Source organism: Procambarus clarkii, chromosome 32 (assembly GCF_040958095.1).
Source record: "Procambarus clarkii isolate CNS0578487 chromosome 32, FALCON_Pclarkii_2.0, whole genome shotgun sequence".
Taxonomy (NCBI): domain Eukaryota; kingdom Metazoa; phylum Arthropoda; class Malacostraca; order Decapoda; family Cambaridae; genus Procambarus; species Procambarus clarkii.
Window position 1 is genome coordinate 26,074,033 of NC_091181.1, and position 15,000 is coordinate 26,089,032.

General features: G+C 42.4%; 1 protein-coding gene across 1 annotated transcript in view; it reads right to left on the reverse strand.

Annotated features, from left to right (window-relative positions):
- Positions 1 to 15,000, reverse strand: part of LOC123748740 (uncharacterized) — a 185,700-nt gene that overhangs the window by 169,453 nt on the left and 1,247 nt on the right. The gene's annotated exons all lie outside the window — the stretch shown is intronic.

Here is a 15,000-nt window from a genome sequence, read left to right on the forward strand (position 1 = left end):
GGAAGACACCTGTGAGGACGAAGAGTACCAGCCACAAGGGCCAGTTTCCAGTCCTGTTCAGCTCACAACACCGCCGCTGCTGAACTCTGGTGAGGTGGTGCTCAGCCGACAACGCCATCTATGGAGTGGATACGTCGGGCGTTTGTGTCTGAGCCTGTAAGTGAGGTGCTTTAGTGTGTCCCCTGATATTGATGACGTGTCTGCTTACAGAGTCGACCTGGGACTGCTGTAAGGGAAGTTGAGTCAGTCTACCCAAGGCAGCCGTCTCCATACCAAGTGCTTTGCTGCAGCAGCTGTGAGTCGCCTCCCGGATGAACACTGTGGTGTTACCCTGCCTGTGAAGCGGCAGTGAAGGATTGTCGTACCCGGGACCGACTGCTGGAGACGATTAACCACTGGGGTATTGTAGACAGGAGAGTGATCTGTGGTATCACACGAGGCTCCTGACTAGGGCGTTACCCTAGTATCGCTCGTGGAGTGGCCCGACAATGAATGCTCTTGTTGGGGAGATTAAAGATGATGTAATGCTCAACGCTCTCATTACAATGATCAACGCTCCTGTTGTGTTGATCAATGCCATTGTGATTGTTACGAACCCGAATCCAGCGTCCGGGCCTGGAGCAGTGACGACCACGCCATCTGTGGGTCAGCTCCCGAAACCCCCTCCAAATGGACGAAGACACCTGGTGAGGACGAAGAGTACCAGCCACAAGGGCCAGTTTCCAGTCCTGTTCAGCTCACAACACCGCCGCTGCTGACCTCTGGTGAGGTGGTGCTCAGCCGACAACGCCATCTATGGAGTGGATACGTCGGGCGTTTGTGTCTGAGCCTGTAAGTGAGGTGCTTTAGTGTGTCCCTGATATTGATGACGTGTCTGCTTACAGAGTCGACCTGGGACTGCTGTAAGGGAAGTTGAGTCAGTCTACCCAAGGCAGCCGTCTCCATACCAAGTGCTTTGCTGCAGCAGCTGTGAGTCGCCTCCCGGATGAACACTGTGGTGTTACCCTGCCTGTGAAGCGGCAGTGAAGGATTGTCGTTCCCGGGACCGACTGCTGGAGACGATTAACCACTGGGGTATTGTAGACAGGAGAGTGATCTGTGGTATCACACGAGGCTCCTGACTAGGGCGTTACCCTAGTATCGCTCGTGGAGTGGCCCGACCAGCGTTGCTGATCCGGAACTTGCCAGCTGTTTTGCTGGACTTGTGGTTGACGGCCTCCACGGCGGTGCCCCCAGTGGAACTGTGTTTTGGCTGGCCTGAGGCCGGGGTAGACTCGCCTTCTCAAAGGATTCGCCGTGAGGCCACGACAGCACCGAGAACTTGGCACCGAGAGCTTGGATCCAGAGTCTTCAGGAGAAGACGATAGTGTAAATAATTCCCCTGTCCAGTGTTAATACCCCCTCCCCCCCCCCCCCATGTAATCTTTTTATATATTATTTATTGGTGATGGAAATAATTATAGTATTAAGTTCTTGCCTTTATTTCCCTTCCCCTTTAAGTTACTTGCGTCACGGATCACATCCCTTGAAAGCCACTACTGGCTTGGGGCCGGATACCCTTCCCTCTAACAACATCAGAGTACGAACCCAGTTGCGACCCGAGAGGGCCGTAACAGTGATGATCAATGGTGTTATTCTAATTGTACAGGCATTAGGTTGGCTTAAATTTTAGCATGAAATTCATTTCATGCTATTTCTGCCCGAAATTTCTGCCCATTTCTGCCCAATTTCTGACGGAAATTTCTGCCCAATTTCTGCCCGAAATTTCTGCCCAATTTCTTCCAATTTTTGCCCATTTCTACCCAATTTCTGCCCATTTCTGCCCGAAACGCTGCGCGTACTAGTGGCTTTACAAGAATGTTATTACTATGCTATGTATCCTCACAATCCCAATGTACCTTCTTCTATATAAATAAATAAATAATTAAATAAAAATAAATAAATTTCGTAATATATTAATATATGTATACTGTATATATATGAATCCTTGTAGCCTATTCAACCGAGACTCTAGGAGGGGGGACTTGAACTGAGCATCCTGTAGGACTACCTACCTTGAGGCTACCTTGAGGTGCTTCCGGGGCTTAGTGTCCCCGCGGCCCGGTCGTCGACCAGGCCTCCTGGTTGCTGGACTGATCAACTAGGCTGTTAGACGCGGCTGCTCGCAGCCTGACGTATGAGTCACAGCCTGGTTGATCAGGCAGGTTAAATCTATTATCTCGTGTTTGGGATGTCGTATTGTTTAATATCCTGTATTATACATTTTTTTTTTTTTTTTTTTTTTGCAATTTCAGTTATTTTTTTTTTTCTTTTTATCGTTCCTATTTTATTTTTATCAGTCATTATCAATTAACATTTAGAGTTTCTCCTGCGCGATATTTTTTTTTTGTTTAATATTTTGTTTATAGATAATATTTTTTATCAGTGATAAAAAAAATTTGTATTTTGTATTTTTTTTTTTTTTTTTTTTTTTTTTTTTTTTTTTTTTTTTTTACAAAATTTGAGGCTAATGTCAAACTAAAGCAATAATCTGGAATGGCTAAATATCTTGTCATTAATAAACAAAACAACAAAAATACAGCGAATACAATACTTTTCCTGGTTTATTATTCCGCTTGATATGAGCGTATATCATCATTATATCTTTGGTCACTGTTGTATACACCGAGTCTGCTTCCCGGTGTATATCCTGTATACTGAGAACTGGATTTAGTCCTGGGTTATGTCCAGGACGAAAGTATACTAGCTGGTTGGTCAGTAAGTTACTGTGGTGGTCTTAATGGCCCTACAGAGGTTGATAGGTCTTAAATTCAACATATTTTCTTCTACCAGGAGCTTCACAGAAGCAGGCTGTGAGTGTTGCTATATCTGAATCAAGGGGTTTAATTATTCTGCCAGTGTGTGTGTGTGTGTGTGTGTGTGTGTGTGTGTGTGTGTGTGTGTGTGTGTGTAAAGTCAAGCCCCAACCAAAGCTCCTCCACAGCCACATCAGGAGGAAAACAGCAGTGAAGGAACGAGTGATGAAACTGAGAAAAGAGGAGAACAAATACACACAGAATGACAAGGAGGTGTGTGAAGAACTCAACAAGAGATTCCAGGAGGTCTTCACAATAGAACAAGGAGAAGCCCCTGCACTAAATGACGAGGAGGCAAACCAAGCAACCTTGGAGGAATTTGGCCTCACCAGTGATGAGGTCAAAAGGTGTCTGCTGGATGTGACAAAGGCTGTTGGGCGTGACAATCTCACCATGGATACTAAAATAAGGTGCAGAAGCACTAAGTGTGCCACTCTCTATGGTGTATAACAGGTCACTGGAAACAGGAGACTTACCAGAAAGTTGGGAGACAGCTAACGTAGTCCCAATATACAAGAAGGGTGACAGGCAAGAGGCACTGAACTACAGACCAGTTTCCCTAACTTGTATACCATGCAAGGTGATGGAGAAGATCGTGAGGAAAAGGCTCGTAGAGCATCTGGAGGGAAATAACTTTGTAACGCACCACCAGCATGGGTTCAGGGATGGTAAATCGTGCCTCACAGGTTTAATAGAATTCTATGACCAGGCAACAAAAATTAGGCAGGAAAGAGAAGGGTGGGCCGACTGCATATTTCTGGACTGCCAGAAAGTTTTTGACACAGTTACACATAAAAGCCTGTTAAAAAAGTTGGAGTAAAAGGTAAGGTGCTCCAGTGGATAAAGGAGTACTTAAGCAACAGGAAACAGCGAGTAACGGTGAGGGGGAAGACATCACAGTGGCGAGATGTCACCAGCGGAGTCACATAGGGTTCAGTACTTGGACCCATGATGTTTCTAATATATGTAATTGATCTTCTGGAGGGTATAGACTCGTTTCTCTCAATGTTTGCTGATGATGCAAAAATTATGAGAAGAATCAAGACGGATGAAGATAGACAGAGATTACAGGATGACCTGGATAAACTGGAGGAATGGTCTAGAAAATGGCTGCTAAAGTTCAACTCAGGAAAGTGTAGGGTAATGAAATTAGGCGAAGGGAGCAGGAGGCTGAACACAAGGTATCATCTGGGAGGTGAAATCCTGCAAGAGTCAGAGAGAAAGATCTGGGGGCTGATATCACACCCAACTTGTCCCCAGAGGCCCACATCAAAAGAATATCATCAGCGGCATATGCTAGACTGGCGAACATAAGAACTGCCTTTAGAAACTTGTGTAAGGAATCGTTCAGAACCCTGTATACTACTTATTTAAGACCAATCCTGGAGTATACAGCTCCAGCCTGGAGTCCATACCTAGTTAAACACAAGACAAAGTTAGAGAAGATTCAGCGGTATGCCACCAGGCTCGTCCCGGAACTGAGAGGAATGAGCTACGAGGAAAGGCTAAAGGAAGGGGAGGCATGATAACTACCTACAAAATTCTCAGGGGAATTGACAGGGTGGACAAAGACAAACTCTTCAGCACGGGTGGGACACGAACAAGGGGACACAGGTGGAAACTTAGTACCCAGATGAGCCACAGAGACGTTAGAAAGAATTTTTTCAGTGTCAGAGTAGTTAATAAATGGAATGCACTAGGAAGTGATGTGGTGGAGGCTGACTCCATACACAGTTTCAAATGTAGATATGATAGAGCCCAGTAGGCTCAGGAACCTGTACACCAGTTGATTGACAGTTGAGAGGCGGGGGCTCAACCCCCGCAAGCACAATTAGGTGAGTACACACACACACACACACACACACACACACACACACACACACACACACACACACACACAGTAATAAGGAAACAGAGGGAAGGTAGGGGAGGAGGCGGAGTGGCCCTACTCATGAGAAAGGAATGGAGTTTTAAGGAGTTGGCCATCCCGGGCTGTGAGGAGTTCAGAGACTACATAGCAGGCACCATAACAATGGGAGGACCAAGAATAGTAGTTGCAGTAATATACAACCCTCCACCAAATGACAGGAGACCCAGTCAAGAGTATGAAAACAACAACATGGCAGTTAACACTATAATTGAGAGGACAGCCTCTGCTGCCTGTAGAAATAGATCCCACCTGCTCGTCATGGGCGACTTCAATCACGGAAGGATAGACTGGGAGAACAAGGAACCGCATGGAGGCGAGGATACGTGGAGAGCCAAACTATTGGAGGTGGTGACAAGAAACTTTTTAACCCAGCATGTCAGAGAACCCACAAGGATGAGAGGCAATGACGAACCAGCGAGACTCGACCTGGTCTTCACCCTGAACGACTCCGACATAAGAGAAATCGGTTTTGAGGCCCCAGTAGGAATGAGCGACCACAGTGTACTGGTGTTTGAGTACTTGATTGAGGAAGGGTTATTGAACTCGAGGAGGGATACCGAAACCAAAAGGTTAGCATACCGAAAGGGAAACTATGAGGAGATAAGAAAATTCCTAACAGAATTTTTCCTAACAGCATGGGAAACAGAGCTCAGGGGAAAGACGGCCCAAGATATGATGGATTACATCACGCAGAAGTGCAAGGACGCAGCAAACAAGTTTGTCCCAGTCCAAAAGGAAAACGGTGAAATGAAGGTGAGAAACCCATGGTTTAATAAGAGATGTAAGCCAGCTAAGCAGCAAAGTAAAAGGGCATGGAGAAACTATAGGAATAACAGGACACTGGAGAGCAGAGAAAGATACCAGAATGCCAGGAATGAATATGTCAGGATGAGAAGAGAGGCAGAAAGACAATACGAAAATGACATCGCAAGCAAGGCAAAGACTCAGGCTAAATTGTTGCATAGCCACATCAGGAGAAAAACAACAGTAAAGGAACAGGTTATGAAATTAAGGATAGGGGCGGAAGGATTCACTACAAATGACAAAGAAGTGTGTGAGGAACTGAATAAGAAATTCCAGGAGGTCTTCACCTTAGAGCAAGGAGAAATTCCAGAGATAAGTGAGGAAATAGCTAACCAGGAACCACTGGAAGACTTTGAGATTACCAGCGGGGAAGTAAGGAAGTGTTTACTAGAGTTGGATGTGACAAAGGCTATAGGTCCAGATGGAATCTCCCCTTGGGTTCTAAAGGAAGGAGCAAGAGAACTGCGCCTACCTAAGCAACAGGAGACAACGAGTCTGTGTGAGGGGTGAAGTCTCAGATTGGCGAGACGTTACAAGTGGAGTCCCGCAGGGGTCAGTCCTTGGACCTATACTGTTTCTGGTATATGTAAATGATCTCCCAGAGGGTATAGATTCGTTCCTCTCAATGTTTGCAGACGATGCAAAAATTATGAGGAGGATTGAAACAGAGGATGATAGTAGGAGGCTACAAGATGACCTAGATAGACTGAGTGAAAGGTCCAACAAATGGCTGTTGAAGTTCAACCCGAGTAAATGCAAAGTAATGAAACTAGGCAGTGGAAACTGAAGGCCAGACACAGGATACAGAATAGGAGATGAAGTACTTAATGAAACAGAGAGAAAGATCTAGGAGTTGATATCACACCAAACCTGTCTCCTGAAGCCCACATAAAGAGAATAACGTCTGCGGCATATACGAGGCTGGCTAACATCAGAACGGCGTTCAGGAACCTGTGTAAGGAATCATTCAGAATCTTGTACACCACATATGTAAGACCAATCCTGGAGTATGCGGCCCCAGCATGGAGCCCGTACCTTGTCAAGCACAAGGCGAAGCTGGAAAAAGTCCAAAGGTATGCTACTAGACTAGTCCCAGAACTAAGAGGCATGAGTTATGAGGAAAGGCTGCGGGAAATGCACCTTACGACACTGGAAGACAGAAGAGTAAGGGGGACATGATCACAACCTACAAAATCCTCAGGGGAATCGACCGGGTAAACAAGGATGAACTATTCAACACTGGAGGGACGCGAACAAGGGGACACAGGTGGAAACTTAGTACCCAAATGAGCCACAGAGACGTTAGAAAGAACTTTTTCAGTGTCAGAGTAGTTAGTAAATGGAATGCACTAGGAGTGATGTGGTGGAGGCTGACTCCATACACAGTTTCAAATGTAGATATGATAGAGCCCAGTAGGCTCAGGAATCTGTACACCAGTTGATTGACAGTTGAGAGGCGGGACCAAAGAGCCAAAGCTCAACCCCCGCAAGCACAATTAGGTGAGTACACACACACACACACACACACACACACACACACACACACACACACACACACACACACACACACACACCTCTGCAGCTTCACGCTTATAACGGTGACAATTTACAGTGCCGCAGCCTACACACACACACACACACACACACGCGCGTGCAAATTTACGATGTCGCCGGGCTTTCATCGTTATCGGTTATGATAACATAAGTTTACAGCAGATGGTACTAGGCTACAACAGATGGTGTTAGGCTACTGTAGGCTACAACAGATGATGTTAGGCTACTGTAGGCTACAACAGATGATGTTAGGCTACAACAGATGATGTTAGGCTACTGTAGGCTACAACAGATGATGTTAGGCTACTGTAGGCTACAACAGATGATGTTAGGCTACTGTAGGCTACAACAGATGATGTTAGGCTACTGTAGGCTACAACAGATGATGTTAGGCTACTGTAGGCTACAACAGATGTTACTCTATTGTAGGTTACATCAGATGGTGTTAGGCTGCATCAGGTGATGTTAAACTACTCAAGGCTTCAACAGACGGTATCACAATACAGAAGATTATGCTAGGGTACTGAGACTAATTCTCAATCAGACTACAATACTACAACAGACTACAACAGATACAATGGCTGGAGCAGATGGTGTTATACTACTGAAGGCTGCTTCATCTAGAGGTGTTAACCTACAGCTAATGATGGTGATAATGCCTTATGAAGATAAGAAACGTGACCTTAAGAAAGACTTGAGATGCAACCCGCTCTCGCACAAGACAGTACATATATGACTTATTGCTTGTAGTCACTATTTGGCTGATTAATAAGTACATATGTGGTATATGCCAAGTTATATGTTGTTTATAAGGTACAAACTCTTACTATAGATTTGCTAAACACCAGTTTTCATATTAGGAATTTATTTTTCAGTTTTATTAAACAATAGAGATTTTATACAATATATGACAATATCCTGAGTTACTTTACAATTTATTTATATATTTTCGTTTTGTTTTATTATTTTTATAAAACTGTAATATCAATATAGGTATAGGTTAAGTAATAATTGTACTTAAGAAGCAATAAGATGCTTATATTAACATACTAAGAAGGTTAGGTTAGGTCGGTGTTTTTTATTAAGCTTTTCAAGGTAAACTAAAATATTCACAATAAATTAGTAGGTCACATATGCACTTATCAATAAGCCAATATTGACTATAAGCAAGTGCGAGAACGGGTTGCGAGATGGCACGCTATGTTGAATGAATGAAGACAGACAAGTTAAATGAATGAATAAAAACCACTGAAGGAGAGATTTGAATGTAATATTGAGTAAGAGCCTCCTTTGATTCAGTGTTGATCGTATCAGGAACAGCGTGGATAGTGGGTTAATCCATCTCGTCTTCCTGAACTTATAGTACTTATAATAACTATTTGGTCGAAAATGTCGACAGTATCTATCATTTTATTATCCTTTATTTCTGGTAAACTTGTTGTTGTTAAAGATTCGCTACCTGGAACAAAGTTCCAAGTAGCACGGGCTATGGTGAGCCCGCAGATAGTTATTTCTGGTAAACAGACTGGTTTTTCCATAGTAATAATCGCGATGTCATACAGCGTCACGAAACGAACTTATGTAATTATATACTTAATTGTAGACATCGGAGTATAATTCACTATCACATTATATTATTATTTTTAAAATATACCTTAATTCAGTGTTATAGTATTAGCTACTCTAGATAGATATATTTGTCTAGAATCTAGTCATTAAACGAAAGTAATAGGCACCTCCGCCCACTCCGTGGAGGGGGAACGCTGTTATTATTAAGCCTCAACTTCAATACCCTGACCGCCGAGTTCCAAGATGCTTTGTTATTGCTCGTTTGACTACCAAGAGCTTGCTGTGGGACGTTTATGGCTTAATAAGAGTGTTTAGTGATAAAATGCAATCATCAACTGAGAGCGGAAATACAATAATCAAGTAATTGTGCAGACCACACACTAGAAGGTGAAGGGACGCCGACGTTTTGGTCCGTCCTGGACCATTCTCATGTCGATCATTCTCAATCGACTTGAGAATGGTCCAAGACGGACCGAAACGTCGTCGTCCCTTCACCTTCTAGTGTGTGGTCTGGTCAAAATACTTCGGCCACGTTATTGCGACTCATCGCCTGCAAGTAATTGTGCAACCCGTCCTCAGACCAGTCACGGGCTCACCATAGCCCGTGCTGCTTGGAACTTTTTGTTCCAAGTAGCTAATCTTAAACAACAACATAACTCAGACCAGTCCAGCGGTCGACCCCAAAGACGCATTCATCAATTTTAAAATTCGTTCATTCTAAACAGAACGTTTCTCAACTATATATTATTATATAACAGACTGTGCATATTTAGGCACTGGTTAGGGTAGGTTAGGTTAGGGTAGGGTAGGGTAGGTTAGGTTAGGGTAGGGTAGGTTAGGTTAGGTTAGGGTAGGTTAGGTTAGGGTAGGTTAGGAGGTTAGGTTAGGTTAGGTTAGGTTAGGAGGTTAGGTTAGGGTAGGGTAGGTTAGGGTAGGTTAGGTTAGGTTAGGTTAGGTTAGGGTAGGTTAGGAGGTTAGGTTAGGTTAGGTTAGGTTAGGAGGTTAGGTTAGGTTAGGAGTTTAGGTTAGGTTAGGAGGTTAGGTTAGGTTAGGAGTTTAGGTTCTGTTGGCGATTATTTGTATTTATAGTACGTGGGTGAAGCATTTACAGCGTTGTGGTTCGAACAAAAGTCGTCAGTGAAGCTCTTGTTCCGGAAGTGTTCGGATGTCAGCAGTTGTGAGTCGTGTGTAAACCGCTTTTCACTCATAAACAGCTGGGGTTTGGCGGGTGGATGGAATGGACTTTGGGTCTCTGTTCACGAGGAAGGGCTAAATAGTATGATCATTAAGATTCAGCAAGCAGCCGGCTATGTCGATCGTCCTGTTTCCTCGCAACTGATGAAGACAAAATGTTGAGCCCAGCTGGAAAGAGAGGTAGTTGGGCCTGGTGGACACAGACTCGGGCATCTGGCTCCACTACAATTCACCAGGGCGGTGAGGGCCGTATTTTTTTTTTTTTTGGTGGGGGGGGGGCATTATTAACTTGGAACCATTTTAATAGGAAATTTCAGTCCTATAACTATTTACCCCAACAGAGGAACAGCGGTCAAATTACGGGGTTTTAACCCAACTCAATGTTTGTGTTAAACATAATACTATATTAATTCATGTGTTTATTAGAATTTGAGATATCTGCACGTACAGATTTACTTCATTTCTGATCATTGGCAATAAAATCATTTATTGAGGTCAGACTAGGCTATAACATAGAGTACTGTAATTCCATGACTCTTAATTTGTCAATTAAGATTAATTATTGACTCAGTGTTAATTAATTATTAAGTGTTAATTATTGACTCGGTGCCCTGCTGCATTGGATACACATTGATACAAGTATTTCCAGTTGTGAAATTCTCCTCAGGTTGGTGAATGCAGCAGAGATTATTTCTGAACCTTAACTCTAGCCTCTTGTCCCTTCAGGAAGTCGAAACTACTCACTACGTTTTCTAATTCAAAGCTTGAGGTACTCGCTTTATTTACTGATTTATTAATATTGATTTCATCTTAAATCTTGCATTTATGTTTTGTTGAGCAACTGTACAGTGCTTGCGAGGCTTACGTCTGACACTTGGTCTATAAACGGGGGTTATTTACCACTTAGTACTAGACATATGGGCTAGAGAATTTTCCACAGAAAGTACCAATAAGTAGTGATGGACCACCAGTAAACTTTTTTGTACTATTTTATAGCCTGGAAAAAAATAAAAGCTAAAAACCAAGCTAGACCTAGTATAAGATGAACAAAGGTATAAGGGCCGTATGAGGGTTCGAACTTACGCCCTGGATGATCCTAGACGCTGCCTTAGTCGACTAGGCTACGACATCGTCATTTGATGAATCACGCTATTGTGATTTCTGTGTGTATTCTAGTATAGGATCAGTGTGTATGAACTATAGTATGTATGAATATAGTTCATACATACTAATATAGTATGTATGAACTATATTAGGCCTATGATAGCATGCATTAGGCCTAGAATTGCAAGGGGAGGTTAGGTTAGGTCTTTATATTCCCGTTGCTGTTGCAAAACAAGTTTGCGGTTTAATTACATAAAACAAAAGTCAGCTTCCTCCCGCCAAACACACACCGAAACTACGACGTTGGTACAACGTTCGAACAAGTTTTAACATCTCCTAATGTTACAAACTATTGTAACGTTCTAATACGTCACAAACACGTTAAGGCAAGATGTAACAACTTTATTATAAGTTGTAACAAGCGGAAAATGGAGACAGTTACGGTTTGTGTTTCCAGGGCTGGTGGTCCATCACTACATATTGGTACTTTCTACCAGATTCTTGCTATAAGTACTTTCATTGTAGGAGGATGGGTTGGGTGATTTAGCATGGATTGTGTCTTAAGCAGCGTTGATTGTGGGATTCTGTAGCGTGGATTGTGTCTTAAGCAGCGTTGATTGTCGGATTCTTTAGCATGGATTGTGTCTTAAGCAGCGTTGATTGTCGGATTCTTTAGCATGGATTGAGTTACACACAGAGATCACACTAACGTGATGCATCAAAGGAACAAATCCACAAGAGCCGTGACGAGGATTCGAACCTGCGTCCGGGAGCATCCCAGACACTGTCGATTAAGGCAGTGTCTGGGATGCTCCCGGACGCAGGTTCGAATCCTCGTCACGGCTCTTGTGGATTTGTTCATGAATTGAGTTAGACTAAGCATAGCTTGTGGCATTCTTCAGCATGGATTGAGTTACTCAGCGTGGATTGTGGGATTCTGTAGCATGGATTGAGTTACTCAGCGTGGATTGTGGGATTCTGTAGCATGGATTGAGTTACTCAGCGTGGATTGTGGGATTCTGTAGCATGGATTGAGTTACTCAGCGTGGATTGTGGGATTCTGTAGCATGGATTGAGTTACTCAGCGTGGATTGTGGGATTCTGTAGCATGGATTGAGTTACTCAGCGTGGATTGTGGGATTCTGTAGCATGGATTGAGTTACTCAGCATGGATTGTGGGATTCTTTAGCATGGATTGAGTTACTCAGCGTGGATTGTGGGATTCTGTAGCGTGGATTGAGTTACTCAGCATAGATTATGGGATTCTTTAGCGAGTGATGGCACAGATGACTAGATGAGTGACTGGATGAGTGACTGGATGAGTGACTGGATGACACGACCCAACACAACAGCAGCTCCATAACCAAAACCCGGAACTTTAACCACAGCTGTCCTTAACGCTCTACACTCTACCCTAGAGTGTAAACCAGTGACGGTGGTATACAGAGAAATGGGCGGACGAGTATACCGCTTGACATCATACCATTTCTTTTAAGACACTTCAGGTTAACCTTACCATTAGGTAAGGGACCGGTTAATGCTGTAAAAACCAAATTTGCTGTCAGTCAAATATCACCCCATTCCATGCCCCTTGGTTAAATGGGGTGATGCCATCTGACACCAGAGGGCGTCAACCTTGCCGTTGACATCCTCACCAATTTACAGATTTACAAGAATTCGTCGTCTCTAATTGGCAGCCACGACCGCAAAAGGCCCCACTTTATAGTGTCAGGCTTTGTTAGAAAGTTACAGAACACCTGCTGTACTGAGATACAGCGCATCCCTGGTAAATGGTACGATGATGTGGCACATCTCTGATAAACGGTGCCAATTAAGCGTGGCATAGTTGTGAAAAGTTCTAATCCTTACTCCACTAATCCTTATACTGTCTTAATCCGTACTCTCGTAATCCTTACTACCAAGATCCTTACAGTACTAATCCTCAGTCATACCTCAGTAATTACTCACATTCCTTAACACGACACATTTTCACTTACGTGTTCATGTGACATTTAATCATTAATGTTACGTTGATTTGTTAAAATTTCCAGCCGACCTTTCTTGCAGTTACCATGTTTGCTTGTTAGTAAATATAACGACATTATAACCAAAATCATTGGTAATTATATTTACCTGGAGTAGGTTTAGATAGAACTTCACCTCTTCGTAATTTGATCGGTCAAGTTATTGCTTTTTTAATTTGTAACAGGTGTAATTTGCAACTTTTTCTCTAAAATATATTTTTCTCTGACATTTCTCAAGAGGCCTCTTGTAAATATGCACTTTTATTCTGTTAATATTTCTTACATTTGGTGGGGAGGAGGAGGAGGTGGTTGAAGACCAGTGGAGCTCTGATGTTCATACACTGTTCTCTTTGGTTCCTTTGGCACCTCTATACTCTACACTGTGTATAGTCTGTATTTCTTTCCATATTTCATTGTGTATGCTTGAGACCTGACCTTCGTGTATCTTCCATGTGTATATCCATGTATATATTATGTGTATATCTCGTCTCCTTGCAATGGAGGATATTCTTGAGTGTCTCGAGACGGTAAGTGGAGTGCTTTGCCTGTATACACTTAAGTGTATACACTAAAGTACACTTACGATGTACTTCAGAAATCTTCCCTGCTCTGGAAGAGGGGAGTATATGGAGCAATATTCCCGATGACTTCTACAAGGCTGTTGTATCCTCGTGTTATCAGTATCATGCTAGCTGGAATTTATCACTGTTATCTATTGTATTGTTGTTATCACTGTTATCAGTACTGTTATTGTATTGTTGTAGGTTGGCTATTGGAAGACTTTGTTTATATCTGATTGTAGTTTCTCAGCCTCTATACCGCGACAATCTTCACGCTGATTGTGGTACAGTCTCCTAAGGGCTCGGAACGGAGTGTGGTCTATGATGTGAGCAAAGTGTGGTTGTGCACGAGGATCCACGTCCCGGCGGCCCGGTCTCTCTGACCAAGCTACAGAGGGGTGTTTTTACGGTAAACTCGCGCATGACGTAGCTGTAGTTTACTGTTGTTCTTTGTCACCCGTTAAAGAAAATTTTATTATCCTCTCCCCCCACTTTGCCAGTTAATCCTTTGACACCCCTCCCCCCTCACTTTGACCCCTCACTTTGACGACCCCTCTTACTTTGACCCCCCCCCCACTTTGTGGAGCGTCACTCCATGTTCCCTTTTATCATGTGCCTTTGCATAATATCATGTGTGCAAACATCTCTATAAACATCATGTGTGCAAAAACATCTGTATTTTAATTTTCTTCTAATGCCTCTGTGATTTTGTCAGTAGTTAACTAATTTCAGGAGACAAGAACTTCCAGCTGTACTAAATATTATACTTATATATATATATATATATATATATATATATATATATATATATATATATATATATATATATATATATATATATATATATTAGTATATTTTGGTAGCAGTCTTTCCTGTAGACATATATTATTAAATATGACCGAAAAAGTAAAATTAATAATTCTAACACGAATTTTCTCAATCTTTCGTACATTTCTTTTCACTCTTTGAGGTAATTCAAAAATCAATTCTCCAAAATTCATTTTTATTTCTAGTCTGACGCGACACTTGAGCGCGTTTCGTAAAACTTATTACATTTTCAAAGACTTTAGTTAACACATACACAACGGAATGTGTAAGTTCTATTCAGTTGTGTATGTGTTAACTAAAGTCTTTGAAAATGTAATAAGTTTTACGAAACGCGCTCAAGTGTCGCGTCAGACTAGAAATAAAAATGAATTTTGGAGAATTGATTTTTGAATTACCTCCAACAGTGAAAAGAAATGTACGAAAGATTGAGAAAATTCGTGTTAGAATTATTAATCTTACTTTTTCGGTCATATTTAATAATATATATATATATATATATATATATATATATATATATATATATATATATGTCGTACCTAGTAGCCAGAACGCACTTCTCAGCCTACTATGCAAGGCCC